Source organism: Lathyrus oleraceus, chromosome 1 (genome assembly GCF_024323335.1).
Source record: "Lathyrus oleraceus cultivar Zhongwan6 chromosome 1, CAAS_Psat_ZW6_1.0, whole genome shotgun sequence".
Taxonomy (NCBI): Eukaryota; Viridiplantae; Streptophyta; class Magnoliopsida; order Fabales; family Fabaceae; genus Lathyrus; species Lathyrus oleraceus.
Window position 1 is genome coordinate 459580156 of NC_066579.1, and position 27194 is coordinate 459607349.

General features: G+C 41.2%; 1 protein-coding gene across 1 annotated transcript in view; it reads right to left on the minus strand.

The window, feature by feature from the left end:
• LOC127115314 (uncharacterized) overlaps nt 1-27194 on the minus strand; it is a 40524-nt gene that overhangs the window by 11341 nt on the left and 1989 nt on the right. The window lies entirely within an intron of this gene.

Here is a 27194-nt window from a genome sequence, read left to right on the forward strand (position 1 = left end):
GCTTTTACAGTCAAGCTTACCGAGTACAGCTTTCGCTAGCACATTCAAAGAAGAGCCATTATCGATCAACACGTGAGCCAAGGTGATCCCCTTACACTCAATGGAGATATGCAGAGCTTTATTGTGATTCTTTCCTGCTGGTGTCAGGTCAGCATCGGAAAAGCCTAGGCCATTGTCAACAGCCAAGTGAGCAACATAATTTTCGAACTGATCGACAGATGTCTCCTGAGGTACATGAGCGGTCTTCAAGAATTTTATCAGTGCATTGGCATGAGACTCAGAAGATAACAACAAGGATAACATTGAAATTTTAGACGGAGTATGCCCCAGCTGTTCTACCACATCAAAATCACTCTTGCGGATGATTTTCAGCATTTCTTCCATTTCCTGCTTGGGAACATCTTCGGTAGTAACTTCGACTGGTGTCCTTGACTGAGAAGGATTGATTACTGGTTCCTTTCCTCGAGTTTCAGGGATGGGAGGAGAGATTTCTGGAGAAAAGATCCTTCCGCTTCGAGTAATTTTACTAGTCCCAACAATGTCAACGTCATTAGGATTAGTAGAATTATCATCTTGCTTCACACCATGGATGTAAACATCACCTCCATAATTCCACGGAATGGCTTTGCTTGAGGAATACGGTATTGGGCCAGGTGCAGTAATAATTAGGGGAGCTACCTTGGGCTCAGCGGTAATCTTCACAGGCACTCTAGTAGCGGTAATCTTCACCGGAACTTTGGACCTAACAATCACAGATATTTCTTCAATAGGGTTTTCCACCTTAGGAATCTTTTCAAAGAGAATTGTACGATCATCCATCAGCCGTTGAATACCATTCCTCAACTTTAAGCAATCATTGGGTCGGAGTATACAAAGATCACAACTTTCAGCACAACCTGGAAATAAACCAGCTTGCAATAAATTCTCCCTGATGATTAGGAGAGGAGATGCTAAGTCAGCTACATTGGTAATGTGAGAATTGTCATCCACAACATTAACAGTCTTGTCATGATTAGGCAGAGGAGCAGTGATGACATTAGGAGTCTCCGGAGGATCAAATTCAATTTCTCCAGCGTCGATCATATCCTGAATCTTATTCTTCAACAACCAACAATCGTTTGTATCATGCCCGGGACTATCGGAGTGATATGCACACTTGACATTGGGATTATAACGAGGAGAAGTAGTGTTGGGATTTGCAGGAGGATCTCTGAGGGTAATTAAATTCGCTTTTAGCATACCCTGCAGTGCTTGTGCTAAAGTCATATTGATCTTCGTAAACTGTCTTCTTGGCCTGTCTTGTTTGTGTTGGAAGTTTTGAGATGGCGGTGCTGCAATCGTCACTGCTCCAACAGCATGGTCACGATTTTTCTTGTTATGACCCCTTTGACCGTACACAGCATTTGACTCGTTCCTCCCCTGGTAGGACTTTTTGGTGCTTGCAGAGGTAGCCACCTGTATCTTTCCACTTCGAATACCGCTTTCAACACGTTCGCCTGTTAGTATAAGTTCAGTGAAACCCGATGAGGAACTTCCCAATAGATGGTTGTAGAATGGGTCAGTCAGTGTACCCATGAACATGTCCACTAATTCTCGATCAGTCATAGGGGGTTTGACTCTGCCAGCCAAATCTCTCCATTTTTGAGCATATTCTTTGAAGCTTTCTTTAGATCCCATAGTCATACTCTGCAATTGTAGCTGATCGCGACTTTATGAGTCGAATTTGGGGTACAAACTGCAAGTGCACAGTTCTATCGCGTAGTTTTAAAAGATATCGATCCCACAGGGGTTTATGAATCGATATACCGTTATCTAAGGTTACTTCGTAAAGCTAAGGCAGGTAATACTTTGAATGTTTGGGGGAAAAGCTAAAACTAAAATAAGATCTAAAATAAATATCTAATAAGCGGATATCGGTATGTAGTTCGTCGTAATTAGGGAATCAATTCTTTGTTGGTTTCTTGGTTTTAAAATAAATCCTTTCAGTTGACACTATTGATTAAAAGTTTTATCTCAAACTCTCGCTCTGTTGAATAAACTATGATTTTATATTAACGTAGCTGTCACTTATAGTTAAGTCAAAAACCACTTTTTGAAAACAATAGGATCCGTAGAAACTCTCTTTAAGAAAACACTAATCGTTTAAACACCCTTATCTCAAACTCTCGCTCTGTTGACTTAGGTTATATAATTAAATTCAAATGCTTAACTCTCGTCCTCACATTCAATCTTTAAAAATACTTTTTGAAAAAGATTAGAATTTAATTAACTCTAAAAATTTCGCTCTCGCCCTGATATAGAATTAATGTCCAATTTACACTGTCCAGTCAAAAACTCAAACTCTCGCTCTATTGCTTTTAACTTCTTTATGTCTTTTACTTTCGTACAAAAACCTTGTTATTAAACCTGTAAATTGAGACCGTAAAAAGAGTGACTTTAATTTTAAACTTAATTAAACCAATTTGGTTTTGATTCCTTCATTCCGCTTACTTTACATACCGATACCTAAGTAAATCAGCCAGACATGCTAAACAGACTTAAATAAATATCATGCATAAACAGATTCATCTCAGGAAAATAATATAAATAAACAGTAAAGCAAGGCATATATAAATTCAAACAATAAATAAAGAACCTGAGAAATTAAATAGCAGTCTTGAACACTCCACCACAGGCCGGTTGGATTTGTTCTTGAATTCTTCAATCAGGCAGAAAAATAAAAGCGAAGGAATAAAAAACTAGATTCTAACGTAAGGTTAGATCCGGTAAAAGGTACACAATAGTTTCCGGTGTAGAAACTATTGTGCGAAAAAGAATTAATTAAATGCTAAAAAGGAAAATAGAAATTGCAAGGGAAACAATATAAAAATCGTAAAAGCTATGCTGTAAAAAATGTGCTCGTACTGCTGGAAAAGAAAAAATGCGAAAAAGCAAAAACGGCAAAGAAATCTGGAAAAAGCGTGGAACCGAGAGCTTTCCAAAAAGCTACTATTTATACTGCTACTTGTGTAACTGCTTCCAAGGGTTTTCCGTGTACACGGTCTTTTCGTTCCAAGGGTCAAACGTGGAAGTAGCTTCAACGTGGTCTGTTTCAACGTGGTCTGTTGCGTTCCTGGTGCCAAAAATATAGGGGAATGGTGTGACGTCCGTCACACCATGTGTGACGCTCGTCACAGGAGTGTGCAAAGCGTGACGCTCGTCACAGCCTTTGTGACGCTCGTCACAGGCACATCGCCTGTGCTTTTTGGGCTGGGCTTTGGCTTTTGATATTTGCTTCTTTTCATTCCTTTTTGCACCCCCTTTTCTTCCTTTTTTACTTGTGCTTCAAATAAACCACCTGAGATAAATAGAAAGAAAATACCGCGTAATATCTAATAAAATGAAATAAATTGAAGTAAATAATAATATAATTTAATTAAATTGAGTCCTAGAATGTGATACTATTTCATGTTATCAGTAGCCGAGTAGGCGCCAATTCAGAATTATACTGGTAGTGCTTGTAGAAAGTTGTCGCTAAATCAGTCCAGGTGCGGATGTTAGAGCTCTCAAGCTGATAATACCACTCTAACTGTGTGCCAGACAGACTCTCTTGGAAGAAATGGATCCATAGTTTCCTATCAGTGGTATACGGCTGAATCTTTCTCACATAAGCCCTCAGATGCATCTGAGGACAAGACGCACCATCATACTTAGTGAAAGCGGGGACTTTGAATTTGCGGGGAGTGACCACATCAGAGACCACACCTAAGCCTTCAAAGTCCAGACCGGGCGCCTTCTGACCCTCCATAGCTAGCATGCGTTCTTCCAGCAACTTATACTTATCATCTTTTGGAGAGTATTGTTCATTCTCATAATCTTCATCGTCATCCTCAGGGTTGAAGAGATCGACATTTTCATCTTCCGAATCATTCTCTGTCTCCTCTTCTTGATCCTTCGGAATTCTAATCTTGGCTCCTGCGGCCTGTCCTTTAAGCCTTCTTCCCGGGTTGATGTAACTCACAACTTTCTTGTCTTTCTTCTTCTCGAGCAAGAGAGCCTTCAGCTCCTCCTGCCCCTTGGATAAGTTCAAGATCATCTCCTGGAATTGAACATTCTGAGCCTGGAGATCTTTGACAGTTTGTTCGAGAGCCATCTTTATGTTTAGAAGGAAGACCGTGAGAACATTGATCTCTTAGAATACCTGTTATGCAATGTTATGCTATGCAATGTATGAAATGTTTTCAAGGACTTTTGGAATTTAACTTCGCGTAAACCACCAAAAGAGGGAAACGTTCATTAATAATTTCTTTAATCAACGTTCATTACAAAAAGGAAATAATAAAAAAACAATGAAAGCTCAAGTCTCCCAGGGACGACTTCTTTTTGGGCGAAGATATGCATTGAGTCTTCGTTCCTCATTAAGCTGGCTGGTGAGCTCTAACACTTTCTTCCTTTCAGCACAGAACTGAGTTTCAAAAGCATCCCTTTCCTCTCTCAACTGGATCCAGGATTTCTTCAATTCTTCAACATTGGTAGGCATATCGGGATAAGGAATGATCTGAGGAGTACATCCTTCAACTCCTGGTTCAACAATCAACGGTCCAACTGCGAGATATGGCATGACAAGTTCACGAGCTCTTGCGCGTACCCATCTGAGATAAGGTTCCATAGGAATAGAGTTTTTCTTTCCTAAAGTGCTTCTTTTCACCATGCCCCAGGCTCGTACAAATCTTTGACGGAGACCTTGGGAATCATTGTCATAGTCAAACACAGTGCCTTGAATAATTATTTCATGTGGACCATCTCTTCGAGCATAACCGAACTGACGTAGGGCTAAAGCTGGGTTATAAGTAATACCTCCTCTTATCCCCAGGAGGGGTACGTTAGAGAATTCTCCACAACGGTCAATGATGACAACATTTTCTTTGGGTTGGGGACACCAACGGATGTCTGAATGGGAGAGCGACATTATCCTTTGAGACCATTTCAAATTTTGCTCATTCTTCAAGACTGATCGAGGAAGGTGCGAAATAAACCACCTAGATAATAAAGGTACACAGCACATGAGAGTCCCTTGCCTTTTCATAGTACGAGTGTGAAGGGAATGCAAAATGTCTCCAAGCAAGGTAGGCACAGGGTTATGAGTGAGAAATACCTTAATAGCATTCACGTCTATGAATTGGTCTGGATTAGGAAATAACACCAAACCATAGATTAGTAGTGCCAGAACATCTTCGAAAGCATGGACATTCATAACTTTTAGGAATTCTCGGGCCTTATTTATCAGAAATTTGGCAAGTAAACCCTTAACTCCACTTCTTGTTACCCAATTGGTTTCAATGTCGGACTTTGTCATGTGTAAAGCTGCGGCAACTTCTTCAGACTTCGGAATCTTTTCTAAACCACTGAAAGGTGTTTGATCAAGGATAGGTATCCCAAGCAACCTGGAAAATTCTTCTAATGTGGGTACCAACTGATAATCTGGGAAGGTGAAACAATGATGTTTAGGATCGAAGAACTGGAATAGAACTCTCATCATATCTTCTTTGAAACCGGTGGTAACTAAATTGAGGAGAGAACCATGTTTCTTGATGAATTGAGCATGATCGGGAAGCTCTGACACTAAATTCTTGAGTTGAGGAGAAATCGCTACAAGATTGATCCGGATAGTTTTCCTGGAAGCCATAGCCCTGTTACAGAGCAAAGTTAAATCCCTAAGTCCTTGAAATGGTTAGTACAATGTCATGATGTTATGATGTTATGATGTTATGTAAATAACAAGGACAAACAAGTCACACCGCAATCATTCCTAAGTTTTAAGGCTTGCATGAGTTCCATAGGTAAGTACCCTTCCCACTGAAGTTTGGTTGGTTCAACCTGTCCTAGAGTAGTAACCGGGTTCTAAAAGGATCTCCAATCATTGACCTTCCTTTAAGTCCACTTCAGTGCAACACCAAGTGGTTGACCAAAGCTTCCCTAAAGTCCAATCTCAAAGAGTGTAGTATCGAGTCTCAACCAACCCCAGTCGGAACCGAAGTCAGTTATCTCACTACTTTCTAATGGCCAAGATGAGTCAATTAGGGTTCTAAAGGTCTGGTTAATGCTTTGGTGACACCACGCGGACGCCAAATTTCTCCTCAAGTAAACATGAGGAACATCAGGACATCCAAAGTGTCACATTAACCGTAGCCATCATTTTAACCATTCCAGTATACGCCGGATAGTCGCGATGATCTATTGCTACTTACCTAAGGTACACTAGATCCGGGTGTAGGATCTTTCACTCAAGCATATAATACCCAAGCAATCCCTTAAAAGTAAATCAGACAATTCAAATAAGTGATCTTTTTTTTTTTAAGGTAACCTCTCTTTGTGGTGTCCCCAGCAGAGTCGCCAGTTCTGTCATACGGTGAACTGACTTTTGTGTTTTTGCTTTGGAAAGCAAATGTCGCGGATAGCAAGAGTCGCCACCGACTTTTCTTTTATCCAATAAGGAAAGGCGGAAAAGAACAGGAAAGACCTTGATTAGATTTTGGGTCGGGAGGTACATTATACAAAGGGAAGGTGTTAGCACCCTTTGTATCCATGGTTATCCATGGGCTCTTAATTGCTTAATCACTTATGTTTTTCTTGTCTGAAAAAGTGTTTGAGAACTGTTTAGAAAATATTTTGAAAAGAGAGTTTAGCTTTGTAATGATTCTTGTATGAATGTATACAAAGTATTTATCTCGTTTAATTTTGAAAGCTGTTTAGAAAAATATAACTTGGCAATGATTCTAGTATGAATGTATACCAAGTGGTGATTTTCTAGTAGATGTTTTGCAAAGGGTGATGTATGAAAAATGTGTGAGTCAGCATTTAAGAGTTATACCTACCCAAGGTCTTTATGGGAATTTCCTATCCTTATGAGGGTAAAACTGTTCTTACTATTGAGAAGTAAGTAGTTTTATCCTTTGGATGTAAAAGGGACATCGTAGGGTCATCGATTGGTCATTGAAGGCAACATTTGTAAGGATACCTTAGCATTCGAAGGGACGATCATCATTTAACCGTAGGCTACGACGACGGGTCATCGAGGGACAAAAATCATATATTCGCAGGCAACATCCGAGGGACTATGATTTATCTTATAGGGACATGATGATTTAACCGAAGGGTCTTTGCTAAGTGCATCCCCACATTCGCGGGACATGACCGTAATACCGTAATACCATAATACCGTAAGGCAACAAAGAGAGGTCCCAGATCACATATTCAAAGGCAATATTTTATAATCAATTAGGTAATTAGGATGAATCTCCAGATTACAATCAATTAGGTAATTAGGATGAATCTCCACATTATAATCAATTAGGTAATTAGGATGAATCTCCACAGGGGTATCCCACAAATAAAGTGGAATACCTAGCAAGCTACCTTTTCCAGGAAAATCAGGGTGCAATCGAGAGTTGCACCAAACCAAAAGGAATCACAACAGTAATAATGTCAGGTAAACCATGCATGGTTATAATAAAACATGTCAGATTAGCAAAAATCAGAACAGAAAAATCAGCGACTGTCATGTTCGCTGCTGCCTCGCCTAGCGAGGGCCTGGCGAGCCCTCGCTACATGTTCGCTTAGCGATGTGCTAGCGAACGGCTGCGGGTTTTAAATTTAAGAACAGTACGATTTCAGCAAGCTCCACACCCCATGGCATCCATTACAGAAATTTGATGGTTAAGCATTCAAGATATCCATACATATTTAAATCCACATACAAAACCTAAGATATATTTATAAATTCAATCATAATACCACATATAAATTGGAAGCGTAAAGCGGTAGTGATAGTGCAAACCTGTTGGCAATTGAATTGCAACGTTGAATTGGCAGATCACTCTTAGGGTTGGTGCCGGGTTGAGTTGGGCGGAGGTAACCTTTGTGCAGATGAGTTTCCTTCAGGGTTTCCTTTAGGGTTGCTCTGAATTCTCTGGGTTAGCCTCCAGGGTTTGTTGTTCCTTCTTTCTGTCTCCGTCCGTCCGTCTCCCCCCTTCTCTTCTGACTGAAGTTGTGGTATTTATAATGATTTTTTGTGACCTAATGGGCTCAGAATGAAGCCCAAAATTTCTGGTATTCGCAAGCTTCGCTAGGCGAGTGGCGTAGCGAAGGGTTCGCTAGGCGAAGGATTTGCTCGCCTAGCGAGCATGCCAGTTTAAGTCCTTTTCTGGATTGGGCCACCTGTGTGCTGGGCCTTTGTTCCTTTAAGATCAATGTCTCGAAAAATGTGTTGAAAGATTAACGGGCAAATTTTGGGGTATGACAGTTATCATGTAAATTCACCATGGTCCTAGGTTGAGGTTTCTATCTAACTTGCACAGGGAGCAAGCTATCCTAAACAGCACAGGCAAATATATACAAGCACAATAAAGCAAGCACACACACTATATGCAAACAAGTGGGCTCATACAAGGTTAGGCTGTGAAACACAAGCCAACTGGAATCGGGTGTAGTTAGCTCTTAACCCTAACATTGAGAGTTAGGGTGAAGCATATGAAATGGGAAGTGAGGGTAAGACCTTACAGCTCTTATCCCTGGCCTGGGAGAGCTTAACTCAGAATAGAAAATGTAGGAGTTCAGAATGTAGGAACTCTTCTCCACAAGTGACTGACACTATAAGATCTTGGGTTAATATCCACAATGCATCAACATGTTATGTGAGCAAAGGGATGACACACTGAATAGCAGAAGATGGATTACACATCTCTTTTATCTGCCAATTGCCTCATAAGAGGACTTTTCCTGCTTGGCACAAAAATAAACAATCACAAGCATTGCCTCTTAAGGAGGACTTCAGACAGGCGCCTGCCCACATAACAGGACAGGTCTTCCAGACTACATGAAAAAGAGAGGTTATACCTAAGTGGTTAAGCAACCAAGCAAAAGCAAGTTCAAAGTGAACTTAAAGCAACTAATGTACCTGTGGAAACATCAAACAAATCAGTACACAACTTAGATAATCAAACAACAGTCAATAAGCATCAAACAATCCCAATGTACACAAGGCATAATCCAAAGTCAAACTCAAATGAGTCAACATCAACCTACAAAACACACAAAGATTAGTAATCAAAGGCAAACATCAATGCTCAAGTGATGGAGCATCAACAACTATGGGACTTGGATGTTCAACCTGAAATCAAAGCTCAAATGTGAGAGTCAAACCACTAGGTCAAAGCCTAGGGTGAAAGATGGAGAAAAAATTCAAAACAGAAGCTGAAAGTTAACATGAATCAACTTCAAACACATCTTAAAACAATCCAAAAGGTCTCACATCAATATCATATACCAAAAACATTTCATGATCAATTGAAGTTCAAGGCAATTTTAAAACTCAAATGTGACCAACCAGAATGAAAAATCTCAATTAAATCGGAAATGATTCAAATAATTCCAAGAAAATTCATGCTCATTCACAACATCCATAATATGCATCACACAAAAAATCAGGACAACTGGAGATCATTAGGCATGGTAAACACATCACATAAGATGAACAAGCAAAGGTGTGACACAAATTGTCACACCTACCTTAACATGATCATAAAACAGAAATGACACATGATTAAAATACCAAATCAACACCATAATTTCAAGCAAAGTGTCTAGTTTCATCATGCAAACTTTCAGATCCATTGGATTAAAAACCAGCATTTCACAAATGATATAGCAAGGCAAGGTACAAAACGCATACATGTCCACATACCCTAGCACAAAATAAAATCCAGCCAGGCACAATTTATGGAAAAATGATCAAAAAATAATAGACAGAAAATGCAACACAATGCAAAAAACCACATATTTTTTGGATGAATTTTCAATTTAATATGATTTTTGAAAGATGGAGAAAAAATAAAAAAATGTAATGTGAAGCATGTATGAAAATAGGAGGGAAAAGAAATAATAGTCATGGCATTTGAAAAAAAAGTTGAAGCCAGGAATCGAACTGTGTCACAATTTGAATGTGACTGGCGCCAAGGATTGAAACTCTGCGTTTCATTAATCCTATTTGGCAGTCAACGCGCGGTCAATCACTCCTGAGCCAATCATTTTGCCATGCATGCGCGTACGTGTACCAATCACACTTAAACCCTAAGCCTAACACATGCAACATGCATAAAGTGTTTCTGAAAGATTAAAACCGTGGCCAAAGAGTGAAGCTCATCTTCTTCATTGTGCGCAGTATGAACAGTACCAGATCATCAAGAACACCGAGAACATTTTTCCCAGAATTCAGAAAGGCATACATCAACAGGTAGATCTTTCAACATAGAGCACGAATGTATGCATGGCTAAGGCTAATTCAACATACACAAGGAGAATCGAAGCAATTAACATTTGCACATGAAACTTAAAATCAACATTTCTCAGCCAATAATGCATGGAATTCAATGGTTCAAAGCTCAAATTAATCAGCATAAAGAGATCTATATTAACATGGCAATAATTTTGAGAAATGAAGAGATCGAGCCATGACCTCTTGAAGTGCAGATCTGGAATTCTTTGAGCTACAAGCCTTGTGATGCCTCCAATCTCTTCTATGATGCTTGTATGAGTGTTTGAAGAAGAAAACTCAGCTCAATTGTGCACGATTTCATCAAAACTTGGAATCACCATTGTTGCTTCAAGCTTGATGAATGCTTCACTCCTGCACTGTTGGCTTCGATTCCACGTATGATCCTGCTCAAGAACAACTCAACAACAAGAATTAAGCAAGAAAATGGATTGAATGTGAAGAAATTGGAAGAAAATTTTGAGAGAAATTTTTTGTGATTTTGATCTAGATCTGAATTTGTGATTGTTGTTAGTGAAAAACAGTTAGGGTTTCTGTTATATACCTCCTACTAATCATGCTTCTAATCAAGTTTAGCCAAATGTTAAGTGAATTAGCAAGAATGTGGTGTATATGCAAATTTGGTATTTCACCTCTATGCATGGTGTGCATGGTGAACAGTGCACGGGTTTGTGTTCATTTTCACTCAAAAAAACATTTTGGAGCTATTGGCAATGATATAATGTTCAAATAATGCACCAATTTTAAACTTTAAAATTTCCCTCCAAAAAACAAGTGAAATGGCAAATGCTCATATGATGATAATTCATGTCATGTAATGCAAGATTTGGAAACTATAGGTCAAAATAAGAATGTACAAAAAAGAGCCATTCAATTTGGAGTTTTGGTTGAGAAGTTATGCCCATTTGAATCTTCAAGTACACTTGGCCATGTTTTGATCATATCTCCTTAACCACACATGAGAAATTGATGATCTTGGACTTTTTGGAAATGGGAGAGAAAGATCTACAACTTTCATGTTCAACAAAATTTCATTTGAAGCTTTCTTGATGATGTAATCTTGAGTTGAAAACCTTTCCATTTTTGGCAAGTTCAAATTACAGGTCACTTTCTATTTTTGGAAAGTTTTGACTGGACCTCAAATTCTCCAATGTGAGTGTTTGAAATGTCAAATGAGACTTGTTTGAACATGAATGAAGTATTTCTAATCACTTCCCACCTCCAAATCCAACAGTTGACATGACAGTTGACTTTTGTGGTTGACAAATGACTTGAACATACACTGATGATTCTGAGCCTCAACCACTTGATGACATGGCACCAAAATGAAACCCTAGCTTATACAAGCTCAATAAAATCATATGAGGACCTCCATCTCAATAAAGACCTCATCTCCTTGAAAATCCCTGACTGGTATAATTCAACTGATTAGGGTTGACCAGAGGTCAAAACCCTAATCCCAAGGAATCTGATCAGGAATAATGAACCATGATGATGATGGTGTACCATTTCAACCAAGATAATATTCAACCTCCTTGAGGAACCAAGAAACCCTAATTGAAGCACAAACCTCAGATGATTAGTGATCAATTCATGAGACCCTCAAGCTTGAATCTTTTAACCTCTCTATCTTCTGAGAAAGACCTAGGAGGATGACTTGCTTATTTCACATGACATGCAAAGATGTAATGCCTAATGTCCTACATAATGAAATGCAATATGCTAAGCTAGTCCCAAGAGAGGAGGGCAAATTTTGAGGTGTTACAGCTGCCCCTATTCAATCCATTGTGAACCTGTCGATATGAACAGCCTCGGCTTTCAGATGATCAGGGTGAAGAGTGATTGAATACCAAGAACAGACGAACAATTTGCACTCTGATGGGAAAATAATTAACAATGCCTGTCAGAATCGGTGAAGAAGTAATCTCAAAAGAAGAATCCGTCTGGTACGGAGAAAGTCGGCCTGAATACCGAAACAGAATGTTGACCTGGATACCAAAATAAATGGTAACACAGGAATAACCATGGCCTGAACACCGCATCCGCTGGGGATTATATTATCCTTTCTTTTACTTTTTCTTGAACCCTAGAACTTTCTGATTTATTTCCTCTTTTTTTCATTTTTTTGAACCCCGAACAAATATTTTTCTTTCGTGCGAATGATCCCGGATCACTGCAGTTGAACCCCGACATCTTCATAGTAGTCTTGTTTGCCAAACAATGAACCCCGCTCTCCAGTCGAACCCCAGTCGCCTGACGATAACTCGCGATCGTCATTGTGAACCCCGTTCTCCAGAAAACACCCCGTGTCTCCCTTTCTCCATTTGAACCCCGTTCTCCAGAAAATGCCGCAACACTTCCCTTTCTCCATTTGAACCCCGTTCTCCCTTTTCTTGTGATAATTCCGCTGGCAACATCGGAAATAAAACCAAAACACCACTCTGATGGCGACATATCAGAGGGTACACCTTCACGAAAGGAAGATAACATGTGCATTTCTTCCTCAGAAGACACCCATAACGACCTCTGTTGGCCTCAGCCAAAGTCCAAAGTGACACATGATCAGAAGATAATCCTGAGGACCTCATCCCGGATATAATCTTCAACTCCAATCTCCATTTGAACCCCGTTATCTAGAAAATGCCACAACACTTCCTTTTCTCCATTCTTCGATTTTCGCGCTGATCGCGTAACGTTCTTTGATTTTATTTCCATCTCCGCCCGACGGAAAAGTTTCCACCAATATCGCACTACTGGGGAACATTGTTGCTCCCAACGTCACGATGCTAAACTCCTCAGAGTAACACCTTCAAATTTCTATCTCACACGACAGAAATCTCCGCCAGTATCGCACTACTGGGGAATACCGTTGACCCAACGTCACGATGCTAAACTCCTCAGAGTAACATCTTCACCATCCGGCGAAACCAACTCCCAAGCGGTAACCACGGCTCGAGTAACTGATGCTTGCAATGTTGATGCTGATCTTCCAACTAGCGAAACCACTTCTCAAACGGTAACCACGACTTGAGTAGCATCTTCACCCACTGGCGAAACCAAATCTCAAACAGTAACCACGGCTTGAGACTAGCTTATGCTTGCAATGATGATGCATGATGATTTTTTAGCGCAATGCTCCATAATCATGGAAATGCTACGCAATTCATTATGCAATATGCTATGATCTCCTAAATGATGAATGCATAAAAGGTATCCCCCTCAAGGGACTCTTCTGGGGAGCTCGAGGCACTCTGCTGAGGAACTCGACAACACTCCAATCTCCACCCCGCTGGGGAATAGCACTGCTGCTGGGAAAAGGACCACCCTCATCGGGGATGACCTCCACTGAACCCGATCCACTTGGGGACTTCGCCGGGGAAGAAACCACCAACGCATTCTGCGGGGAAAACAACAATCCTCGACTTGCTGGGGAATTAACAAGCTCCGCCATGCTAGGGGAAACCACTACCCACAGACACCTCCGCTGGGAAATAGCAACCTTCAGGCCTGGCTGCTGAGGAACATCGATCTCAAACCTGCTCGGGAGATAACCATCCCGACCCTGCTAGGGAAGACTCGGACCTTGAATCTGTTGGGGAGGTAACAATCCCAACTCTGCTTGGGGAAACAAAGAAAGTCTGGCACAGAACACCCGTCGACTCGTCGATCCCTGGTATTCACCATCCAACTCTAGTGTCAGCTTTCCACTTTTGAGAACTCCCAAACTCGTTTGGACTTTTCTGATTCATCACCTTGTATTCCCGACTCCTCCGTACTCGACGGCGATCGAACTCCTTGGATTTATACAAACTTTCCAGTCCTCAGACTTTGAAGAGTCTTCTTGATTAATATTCAGGATCGTCGTCATCCCTCGCCGTCTTTTCACCATTCCTCCATTCATTCGTCCCTGATTGGACTACACGGGGATCCTTTGTCAAAAGGCTTCACATCACAACCTGCAAGTGAGTGAAAATATCTAACAGCACCTGCAAAAGATCGTTAGATAAAAACGTGCCCCATGCGTGCCAAAATTTCAACACTTGGGTCACTCAACCTTCCGAATAAGATTTCAAGCTTTCAATCTTATAAACATGCATTGGAAGGGATCTCCATGTTTCGAAATACAAAGATTCTTTATCAAAATAAACGGATGTTTTTGCAATCAAAGCGGTAATGAAAACAAAAACAAAATTATTTGACTGAATATGCATTTATTGATTGAAAAGGTGTGGCTCAAACTTAACAATACAAAGGAAGCAATTCCTAAAAAGAGGTAATTGCGCACAAAAGGAAAATCTATCCTAATGGCAATGTGAAACCGCGATCTCATCGAGTTCCAACTCGGTTACACCCCATATGTCCTCAGACTCTCCATACCTTCTGCCTACTGAACATGACGCTTCCGACTGATCCCTGCCAGGGATTATCCTGGTGTCTTAACCAAAGCGCAAACGATCATGCTAGACGCAGTTGTTCGTTTCAATCCCTCTTTTGCCTGGACCTCCCTTTCGGGTTTTCAATCCACCGGGATACCCTTTTTTGCCCAAGCCGCCTTTTTAGGTTTTCGACTTGCCGGGGGTACAGTTTTTTCCCTTTTTCCCTAATTTTTGCCCGAACCTTTTCATCATTTTTTTTTGTTCGCCGGGATGCCCATTTTTTCCTGGACTATTTTATTCTTTTTGTCCAGCGGGTCTCTTATACGAAGTATTTTTTAACTGCGTCCGCATTCACAGGGGATGGAAAATCTTCGCCATCCATGGTCGTTAACAACAAGGCTCCGCCAGAGAAAACCTTATTGACCACGAATGGACCTTCATAATTGGGTGTCCACTTGCCCCTACGGTCGTTTTGAGGAGGAAGGATCCTTTTCAGCACCAGATCGCCTACGTGATACACACGAGGTCGCACCTTTCGGTCAAAAGCACGCTTCATCCGCTGCTGGTATAACTGCCCGTGACAGATGGCTGCCAGCCTCTTTTCCTCAATCAGGCTCAACACTTCGTATCGAATCCTTACCTCTTGCAATTTCACGTCCATCAGGACTCCCAATGAAGGAATCTGGACCTCAACCGGTAACACGACTTCCATTCCATACGAGTGGGAAAGGCTTTGCCCCAGTAGACGCACGCACCGAGGTTCAATACCCAAGATACCAGCTTCGTACTTAGCCACATTGTTGGTGCACTCAAACGTTAGTCGGGCAGCAAAAGGAATGTGGGACCCTTTCGGCGTAACCAAAACAACACCAACACCGCTACCATTCACGTTAACAGCCCCATCAAACATCAGAATCCCTTCGGATTCAGGGTCAGGCCCCTCCTCCGGGATTGGTTCCTCACAATCTTTCGATCTGAGAAACATGATGTCCTCATCAGGGAACTCAAACTTCATTGGTTGATAATCCTCAATGGGTTGTTGGGCGAGATAATCAGACAATACACTCCCCTTGATCGCTTTCTGAGAGGTATACTGAATATCATATTCGGTCAGAATCATTCATCATCTCGCAACCCGTCCGGTCAATGCTGGCTGTTCAAACATGTACTTGATCAGATCCGTCTTGGAAATCCACAAAGTGGTATGAACCAGCATATACTGTCTCAGTCGGCGAGCAGCCTATGCCAAAGTACATCAAGTTTTCTCGAGCAGTGAATGTATTGTTTCACAGTCGGTAAACTTTTTGCTAAGGTAAATTGCATGCTCTTTTCGACCAGACTCGTCATGCTGATCCAATACACACCTCATAGACCCCTCGAGGCCTGTCAAGTACAAAATTAACGGTCTCCCTCCACAGGAGGCACCAGAATTAGAGGTTCCTGCAACTTATTCTTTTATCCTTCAATGCCCCTTGGCAATCATTATCCACCTGACTGTTTGATCTCTTTTTGTTTTCGATTCAGGCATTTCTTGCATTGCTTTTTCCTTTTTTTTTAGCAGGATCGACCTCGATTCCTCTTTCGCTCACAATAAGCCCCAGCCACTTACCGGACCGCACTCTGATAGTGCACTTATTCGGATTCCACCTCAGTCTGAATTGTCTCAACCGATCGACCAACTTGACCCGGTCTACCGGATGCCCTTCTCCTGTTTGGGACTTTGCGATCATGTCATCAACATAGCATTTGATTCCACGATGAATCATATCATGAAACAAAGTCACTCTGATACGTGGCACCGGCGTTCTGCTTCACTAAAGGACAGTCTTCTCTCACTGGTAGCTTGTGCACCGCGATGTCAGTATCCAACCCTGGCATATCCTGGTACAACCAGGCGAAAACATCAATACACCCTTTCAACAGGGCTACCATTCTGCTCTCGACTCGCCTATGAAGCGGCCCCGACTTTCACTTCCTTTCTGACCTCGGCGGTGCCTGGAATAAGAATCTTGAATCGCTCCTCGTGCGGTTAAATCACCTTCTCCTCTTATTTTGACAACCTGGTTAATTTCCAGCAGATCGCAATCTTCTTCGCCTTCTTCTTCGGCATGATAGATCGGATTGTCGAAGTCATTCAAAGGTGTAACCGAATTGTTATCAATGAGATCCGGAGGATTATTTTTTGAAGTCGGAACGAGACAAATCAAAAAGGGGAAGAATGAAAACAAACATTGCCATTATTTATTTTAAAACTGCAAAAATAAATGAAAAACAGGGAACACCGCTTTTAATGTGAAAAACATCCATTTATTAATGATGCAAAATATTGCACAATGAAACACATGAGATGGCCCTTACAATGAACCATTACGTTTCGGGAAAAACGTATGGCTTTCATGCAAACAGAATTGAAAAACAAGAAATGTTACTCTTCAAGTAGAGTGATAGTGATGATCTTTGAGGCTCTTCAGTTTCCTGGTATGCACGATTTTATCCAACTATCGAGCTCGCAGTCACTGTCGATATCTTCACCTACTGTACAGGCGTGACCTGGATTCAACATTCCAGCACTGATGAATGTGAACGGTGGACGACGTCCTTTGTTATGTCTAGACGACTCTTGATCTGGCTGATAGCCAACCCCGAACATATCCGCCTTCACCACAATGTCTATGATCTTTCCCCAGCCTAGGGCTTCTCCGTTCTTCACCACTTCCATGGCCTGCTTGTAAGAAGAAATGGACAGCTTTTTCTCTTTCTCATCACAAATGGCATTTTCTACCTTGACGGTCTCAACTGCCTGACATGGTGTTTCAAATATTTCACTGTCCATTTCTACCTGCTTGAACGATGACAAGTGGCCGACAAAGATGTCCATTTTCCCCCAATCAACTTTCTCAAATCGGAGACGTCCGTCATCCATCATTCTCTGAACCGTCTCCCTCAGCATTACACACCCATTTGTAGTGACGGTGCAGGCAGCACAACGATTATCACAACCAGGGAAAACTCCACTCTTCATCAGATGTCTCTTGACCACAGACATTGGAGTCCTCAACTGGTTCACATCCGTCACCTCTATTTTTCTCTTATCCTCTGACATCACATTCACCCCTAGAGGGCCATGCATCGGCATGGGGTTAGCATTAACATCCGGCATCGGTGCAAAATTGATGGCTTTAGAATCCACCAAATCTTGAACGACATGCTTAAAAGCTTTACACCCCTCAATGTGATGTCCGGGTGCACTAGCATGAAACTCTCACCTGACATTCTCATCGTAACTTGCAAGCCTCTGATCCGGTCTCACTGGAACCAATGTCCTTGGCTGCACCAACCCAAGATCCTTCAACCTTTTAAACAGAGAGGCATAAGTCACGGGCGGCTTATTAAAATGACGATCTGTCGTCCTTCTTCTCACTTGGCACCCAGCTTTCTGTGTTCTCTGTTGAGGTGACTGCCGTTGTTGTAGTACAGATTGATTACTCGTAGGGATCGTTACTGTAGCAACATACGGGTGGTAACGATCCTTACCCCTTTTGGCCTGCACATCACTAGATTCAACCTCCTTCTTGTGCTGACTATTGCCGGAGGGCTTCTTTACTCCAGATGACAGAGCATCTCCCTGGATTTCCCCCATTCTCAGCCAGTTTTCAATCCTCTCCACCTTCTCGGCGATTGCTTTCTGCCCCAAAGCGAGCCCTCGCACAACATTGAACAACTCCCTCATTATCTCTTTCAATTCGAGAATGTCGGCGTTGGGTGGATTCATCATTCCTGTGTCAATCAAACATGTTAGAAACTGACACCTGCAAAACAGAAGATAAGTTATTATGATTATGCATGAATCCAATGTCTATCCATATGAGGAACACTCTGTCTTTCGATCTTGATTTCATCGAGACAGATAATAATAATTCGGCATCAACATTCTGACATCAATCGTCTGATTTCATCATACAGATCAGAGATATATGATTTAGCAAAGATATCACCCGACCATGTGTGTGCTGTGTGAGTGAAGCAAAGCAAATAAAGCTTGAAGATCGATCACTGAATGAAAATAACCATTGTATACCAAAAGTGCACAATAAGAGCGAAAGTCAGACATCAGGCTGATACAAGTCAAATACAATTCTCCAGAATCAGAAAGAAAATACAAGCAAGTGAATTCCGTCAACAGGCCTGACGGTAATCCACACAAATGAGAAAGGTCTACACTGATGAAGGTCCCACAGACGGCTCTACACCATCAACCATCTTGGTAAACTTCACTGCGAACCTAAGCTCAGTGTTCTCCTGCTGCAATCTCCCTATCTCCTTCTGGTGAATCTTCATCTGTCTGAAGTAATGATCTCTCTCAACAAGATAGTGATCTCTCTCAGCAATAATCTTCGCTTTCTCAGCTTCCCATTCTGTAGCAATGATTTTGGCTCTGGCATCTCTCTGATCCCTCACAAGGATTTGTCTCCTCTTCTCATCGTCGATGACCTTCGAAGCTCTAGCCAACCTCTCCTTGGTGATGTCATGCTCCCTTGTAGACGACTCCAATGCTTGGCTGATCTTGCGGTAATAGGCAATGTCTATCTCGAAGCGCTTCACTTCCATGGCATGTCTTCTATCCTGGTCTACTATTCTCCCTTTGATTTCCTGATTAGCCATCTGAATTCTAGCAACACTCATCTCCAACTCAGTCTTCTCTGCTTGCAGCTGATCTCTGGCTTTCTTCATCTCAAGGAACTCTTCCATGCTGACAGAAGAACGTGGCCCCTCGATCGTAGGACACCAAGGATCACCTCCAGGAAATGGTAGATGTGTGAGCTCAATCCTCTTCCTAAGCCAATCATCAAATGGAGGAAAATACCTGCTGTTAACCTTGCCAAAAGGAACCTTGCCCTTCCTCCGAATATTTCGCCATGCCCCAGACACTTGCCTCAACCGTGGCAGATTACCCTCAGCCGGGAAATAGAAAGACTCCTGAATCTCGCGCTCGAGAGGAGGTACCTCCATAGCAAACCCCATCTGTCTCCTAAGAAGCGCCGGGTTGTGATTAATGCAACCCTGAACTCCTATGAGAGGCACATTGGGAAAACTCCCACAACTGTAGATGAAATCTCGTCCGGCCATACCATTATGAGTCCAAGCTATGTCCTTGGCTCGCAAACCCATCAGCCTGGTCGCCCAATTAACCGCATGGTCATGAAGAACAAAAGCAAAGGCACCTCTGGAAGGCAAATACCCCATGAACCACTTGTATAACAACTGAGCACAACATCTAATCAACCCCCCGCGCCGCTTCTCGTTCCGATTATGGACCGAGTAATAGACATCTCCAACCAGGGTAGGAATGGGATTCCTCTGCATAAACACCCGAATGGCATTAATGTCCACAAAGTTCTTCTGATTAGGAAACAGGATGATCCCATAGATGCTCACAGCGATCAAAGCACAAACGGCCCTCCAATTACCCACAACCGCATGATCCTTGGCGTTAGTCTCTAAGAAACTCAGATGAAAACCGGGCAACTTCCTCTTCTCCTTCAAACCCCCTTTGGTCACCTCTGGGCTCAAATAAAGAGCACGAGAAATCTCGGCAACATCAGGTTCCTCCTTAGTGACATAGAATGGAATCTGATCTCTGATCTGAATACCCAGGATGCTAGCATAGTCCTCCATCAAGGGTCCCAATAAGTAGTCCGGGAACACGAAGCATCTCAAGCCCGGGTCATAGAACTGGAGAAGAGTATGAATGGCGCTCCTATCACTGTCTGTGAGCCTGAAAACCAACTTCAAAATACCACAGTGTGCCTCACGGAACAACCCCACATGATCAGGTGTAATCAATGCTATCATATCTCTCAGCACACCAATCTCTGGGTCAAAGAAACGGTAGACGACGTCATCTTTCAAGTCGGTCCTCATGTCTGGAACAAAGAAGTCTCTCAACCAGGATCTCAATCAAGAATGTCCCCTGCATATGGATAAACATGTGTTAGATGCAGATAAATGCAAAATGTGAATGATGCTGATGTATGAATGCAATGCACTGTGCCATCCTCCAAGTCCTCTGAACATCCACTGCACTGAGTTACGGCCTCTGAACTGATCACAACCATCTGAGGTACTTAGTAACCACAAATCCAACTCAGGGTTCCGAAATAAACGGAACGGAGGATACATCACCATCATCATCAGAAAGTCCTCTGAACAAATAACCACAAGGCCCTCTGAACCAGCCTAGGGAATCCTGAAATAAACGGATCCCCACTGATAAATACCACGGACAGAACTCCGGCGTCTCAGAAATAAATCCATAAATCCGACTTATAATTAGGACTCTAATCAACAACTGAAACATTAGTCACCATCAGAACACGCATCTGTAAGAATCAACCCTCCCCTCACAGGTGAATTCTAATCAGGTCATCCTAAGGCGGATAATGGTCTCGACAATCGGGCAAAGATACTCAACGGGTTTGCCCTTTCGGGTGTGCCGTTGCAGATCTCTTAAGATCATCTAAACCAAAGATCCGGGAAAGAACGGTCACCGAAGTCACCAGCTCAGATGAAGTAACTCAACCAAAGTGGATACTCCACAAAGGAAGAGCTCCCTCAAATGAACCTCGTCCGGCTTGTGGTATGTCACGTCGCCAAAAACATGTTGACCTAACATGAGAGCAACATGAAACCACACTAATCCTAGGTGTATACTCGGGCCTGGGTTTTAGCCCCACTCAGAACACCCACCCCAAATCAGAGGAACCAACCTGTACAAAGTCAGCACAATGATAGTATGATGCATGCAAACATTTATGCAAATGTATACACAATATAATAATCATAAATGCAATAAATATAACAGCAAAAGCAACCTAAACTATCCTAGAGAACGCTAGGAGAGACTCGCCTAGGGAAGAAGGACCAGCAAGAGGTCAACTTCTCAGGTCCCCAGCAGAGTCGCCAGCTGTCGCATCCGTGAAAATCAACCGGCGAGAAAAAGCAAAACAAACAGAGCCGCCACCGTGCGTTATTTATCCCGAAGAGGGAAAGGAAACGCTCGAAGTAAACCTGGAAAAGACATGGTCTCGCGACCAAAGAGAGATGGGATCGGGAGTCGGTTATGCGAAGGGAAGGTATTAGCACCCCTACGCATCTGTCGTACTCGACGGGATCCACGCTCAAAAGGATAGAAGAAAGGTTGCTAAACACTGCTCGAAAGAATGCACACACACACTGGAATAAGACACTGATGGAATAAGAGGGGAACGGGCTCGCTAGGATATCGCATCCTATGCCTACGTATCTCATCTGGAATGAGAATCAGAGCTACCGTAGTTCGGCTCACGCACGCCAAAACAAAACACACACACAAGAAACCGACTGCCAATCGTTGGGCTTACGTCAGACTCCACACAAACAGGCAAACATGGAAACCGAATGCCAATCACTGGACTTACATCAGACTCCGAACCAACAAACACACACTGGAAACCAACTGCCAATCGCTGGATGATCCGCTGTCGCACGCGGATCAAAAACGAGTAGTTTTTCAAAAAACGTAGTTAGCGACAAATTGACTCGGATTATCGTTCTCACAAGGATTCTTGAATGAATTAACCAATGATAGTAACGATTAATGGGGTTTTGGTTGGTTTAGGATTCAATTAAAAAAAATAGATTAAAATAAGTGATTATTGAAATAAGTTGTAGCAACAATTTACTGATTCGGTCTTTGCCTATCATCGACTATCGTAATTCCAACCGCAGATTAACTATTCCTATTCGATTATAATATCAACTGACAAGCGCAATTGATAGTATAAGTTGTATGTTCCTATTATCCGAATTAAGCAAACGGGATTAAGTTTCATGAATTAAGCAAACATGAATTAAACGGACTCGATAACGAATTAAGCAAACGAAATCGTGACTATAGTTAGGATCACACAATCAATCGGATTAAATCAATATAGCATATGTAAATCGGATTAAGCAAACAAAATACATATATTAATATTGAAAGGAATAAAAAACCTGAATAAGAATTACTAAAATCTCAAGGTATCGGAACCCGAATACAGCAAATTGTTTGGATCGATTAGTTCTTCATGAGAATTCTTGCCAAAGCTTTTAAGTCTTTCGTGAATAGTGATTTTCCCCATCCATTCCCAATGGTGTACGGCTGCTAGACCTAGGGGAAAACAAAGACCCGTTTTACAACTCAACTGGGTCGACCCAGCCCACTACAAATGACCCAACAAAAATACAAATAAAATTCTGCAACTTCAACAGACTTTCTGGCCCTGCTACAGTCCGATTCAGCTCTCGACTTCTGAACAAAAGTTGTAGATCTTTTTCTTAGTTTTCCATCGACTGGTAGCACGTCTCAATCCGATACTCCTAGCTCAAGATATGATTTTTCTCACGAAAGCTGCTAATGCTGAAAATTAAATACGAAAATTAAATAAGTGCAAAAATAACATAAATTATGAAAACACATTAAAACATAAAAATAATCAAAGCAAACCGAAGAAATGCTTAAGTACAAACATGAAAGAACGTGCATCAAAATGCACTGATCACTGGACTTACGTCAGACTCCACACAAACAAACACCAATAGGATACGGAATGCCAATCGCTGGTCTTACATCCATCTCCTAACACACACAAGAAGGTTAACAAACAAACAAGTTAATAGGGAGTCTGGCACTCGAGCCTAATAACTGTCAAGCAAACACACACAAAGAAGAAAAAGGGTGCCCGGAGAGATCTCGCACGATCTCCTGCCTACGTACCTCATCTGGTATGAGGATCAGGGCGACGTAGTTCCCCTTAACAGGGAAAGAACTTCTAACCTAACCAGAGACTGGGAAATGACAAACTAGAAGGGAGACTGACTCGAGCCTAATAGTTATCATGTAAATTCACCATGGTCCTAGGTTGAGGTTTCTATCTAACTTGCACAGGGAGCAAGCTATCCTAAACAGCACAGGCAAATATATACAAGCACAATAAAGCAAGCACACACACTATATGCAAACAAGTGGGCTCATACAAGGTTAGGCTGTGAAACACAAGCCAACTGGAATCGGGTGTAGTTAGCTCTTAACCCTAACATTGAGAGTTAGGGTGAAGCAGATGAAATGGGAAGTGAGGGTAAGACCTTACAGCTTTTATCCCTGGCCTGGGAGAGCTTAACTCAGAATAGAAAATGCGGGAGTTCAGAATGTAGGAACTCTTCTCCACAAGTGACTGACACGATAAGATCTTGGGTTAATATCCACAATGCATCAACATGTTATGTGAGCAAAGGGATGACACACTGAATAGCAGGAGATGGATTACACATCTCTTTTATCTGCCAATTGCCTCATAAGAGGACTTTTCCTGCTTGGCACAAAAATAAACAATCACAAGCATTGCCTCTTAAGGAGGACTTCAGACAGGTGTCTGCCCACATAACAGGACAGGTCTTCCAGACTACATGAAAAAGAGAGGTTATACCTAAGTGGTTAAGCAACCAAGCAAAATCAAGTTCAAAGTGAACTTAAAGCAACTAATGTACCTGTGGAAACATCAAACAAATCAGTACACAACTCAGACAATCAAACAACAGTCAATAAGCATCAAACAATCCCAATGTACACAAGGCATAAGCCAAAGTCAAACTCAAATGAGTCAACATCAACCTACAAAACACACAAAGATTAGTAATCAAAGGCAAACATCAATGCTCAAGTGATGGAGCATCAACAACTATGGGACTTGGATGTTCAACCTGAAATCAAAGCTCAAATGTGAGAGTCAAACCACTAGGTCAAAGCCTAGGGTCAAAGATGGAGAAAAAATTCAAAACAGAAGCTGAAAGTTAACATGAATCAACTTCAAACACATCTTAAAACAATCCAAAAGGTCTCACATCAATATCATATACCAAAAACATTTCATGATCAATTGAAGTTCAAGGCAATTTTAAAACTCAAATATGACCAACCAGAATGAAAAATCTCAATTAAATCAGAAATGATTCAAATAATTCCAAGAAAGTTCATGCTCATTCACAACATCCATAATATGCATCACACAAAAAATCAGGACAACTGGAGATCATTAGGCATGGTAAACACATCACATAAGATGAACAAGCAAAGGTGTGACACAAATTGTCACACCTACCTTAACATGATCATAAAACAGAAATGACACATGATAAAAATACCAAATCAACACCATAATTTCAAGCAAAGTGTCTAGTTTCATCATGCAAATTTTCAGATCCATTGGATTAAAAACCAGCATTTCACAAATGATATAGCAAGGCAAGGTACAAAATGCATACATGTCCACATACCCTAGCACAAAATAAAATCCAGCCAGGCACAATTTATGGAAAAATGATCAAAAAATAATAGACAGAAAATGCAACACAATGCAAAAAACCACATATTTTTTGGATGAATTTTCAATTTAATATGATTTTTGAAAGATGGAGAAAAAATAAAAAAATGTAATGTGAAGCATGTATGAAAATAGGAGGGAAAAGAAATAATAGGCATGGCATTTGAAAAAAAAGTTGAAGCCAGGAATCGAACTGTGTCACAATTTGAATGTGACTGGCGCCAAGGATTGAAACTCTGCGTTTCATTAATCCTATTTGGCAGTCAACGCGCGGTCAATCACTCCTGAGCCAATCATTTTGCCATGCATGCGCGTACGTGTATCAATCACACTTAAACCCTAAGCCTAACACATGCAACATGCAGAAAGTGTTTCTGAAAGATTAAAACCTTGGCCAAAGAGTGAAGCTCATCTTCTTCATCGCGCGCAGTATGAACAGTACCAGATCATCAAGAACACCGAGAACATTTTTCCCAGAATTCAGAAAGGCATACATCAACAGGTAGATCTTTCAACATAGAGCACGAATATATGCATGGCTAAGGCTAATTCAACATACACAAGGAGAATCGAAGCAATTAACATTTGCACATGAAACTTAAAATCAACATTTCTCAGCCAATAATGCATGGAATTCAATGGTTCAAAGCTCAAATTAATCAGCATAAAGAGATCTATATTAACATGGCAATAATTTTGAGAAATGAAGAGATCGAGCCATGACCTCTTGAAGTGCAAATCTGGAATTCTTTGAGCTACAAGCCTTGTGATGCCTCCAATCTCTTCTATGATGCTTGTATGAGTGTTTGAAGAAGAAAACTCAGCTCAATTGTGCACGATTTCATCAAAACTTGGAATCACCATTGTTGCTTCAAGCTTGATGAATGCTTCACTCCTGCACTGTTGGCTTCGATTCCACGTATGATCCTGCTCAAGAACAACTCAACAACAAGAATTAAGCAAGAAAATGGATTGAATGTGAAGAAATTGGAAGAAAATTTTGAGAGAATTTTTTTGTGATTTTGATCTAGATCTGAATTTGTGATTGTTGTTAGTGAAAAACAGTTAGGGTTTCTGTTATATACCTCCTACTAATCATGCTTCTAATCAAGTTTAGCCAAATGTTAAGTGAATTAGCAAGAATGTGGTGTATATGCAAATTTGGTATTTCACCTCTATGCATGGTGTGCATGGTGAACAGTGCACGGGTTTGTGTTCATTTTCACTCAAAAAAACATTTTGGAGCTATTGGCAATGATAGAATGTTCAAATAATGCACCAATTTTAAACTTTAAAATTTCCCTCCAAAAAACAAGTGAAATGGCAAATGCTCATATGATGATAATTCATGTCATGTAATGCAAGATTTGGAAACTATAGGTCAAAATAAGAATGTACAAAAAAGAGCCATTCAATTTGGAGTTTTGGTTGAGAAGTTATGCCCATTTGAATCTTCAAGTACACTTGGCCATGTTTTGATCATATCTCCTTAACCACACATGAGAAATTGATGATCTTGGACTTTTTGGAAATGGGAGAGAAAGATCTACAACTTTCATGTTCAACAAAATTTCATTTGAAGCTTTCTTGATGATATAATCTTGAGTTGAAAACCTTTCCATTTTTGGCAAGTTCAAATTACAGGTCACTTTCTATTTTTGGAAAGTTTTGACTGGACCTCAAATTCTCCAATGTGAGTGTTTTAAATGTCAAATGAGACTTGTTTGAACATGAATGAAGTATTTCTAATCACTTCCCACCTCCAAATCCAACAGTTGACCTGACAGTTGACTTTTGTGGTTGACAAATGACTTGAACATACACTGATGATTCTGAGCCTCAACCACTTGATGACATGGCACCAAAATGAAACCCTAGCTTATACAAGCTCAATAAAATCATATGAGGACCTCCATCTCAATAAAGACCTCATCTCCTTGAAAATCCCTGACTGGTATAACTCAACTGATTAGGGTTGACCAGAGGTCAAAACCCTAATCCCAAGGAATCTGATCAGGAATAATGAACCATGATGATGATGGTGTACCATTTCAACCAAGATAATACTCAACCTCCTTGAGGAACCAAGAAACCCTAATTGAAGCACAA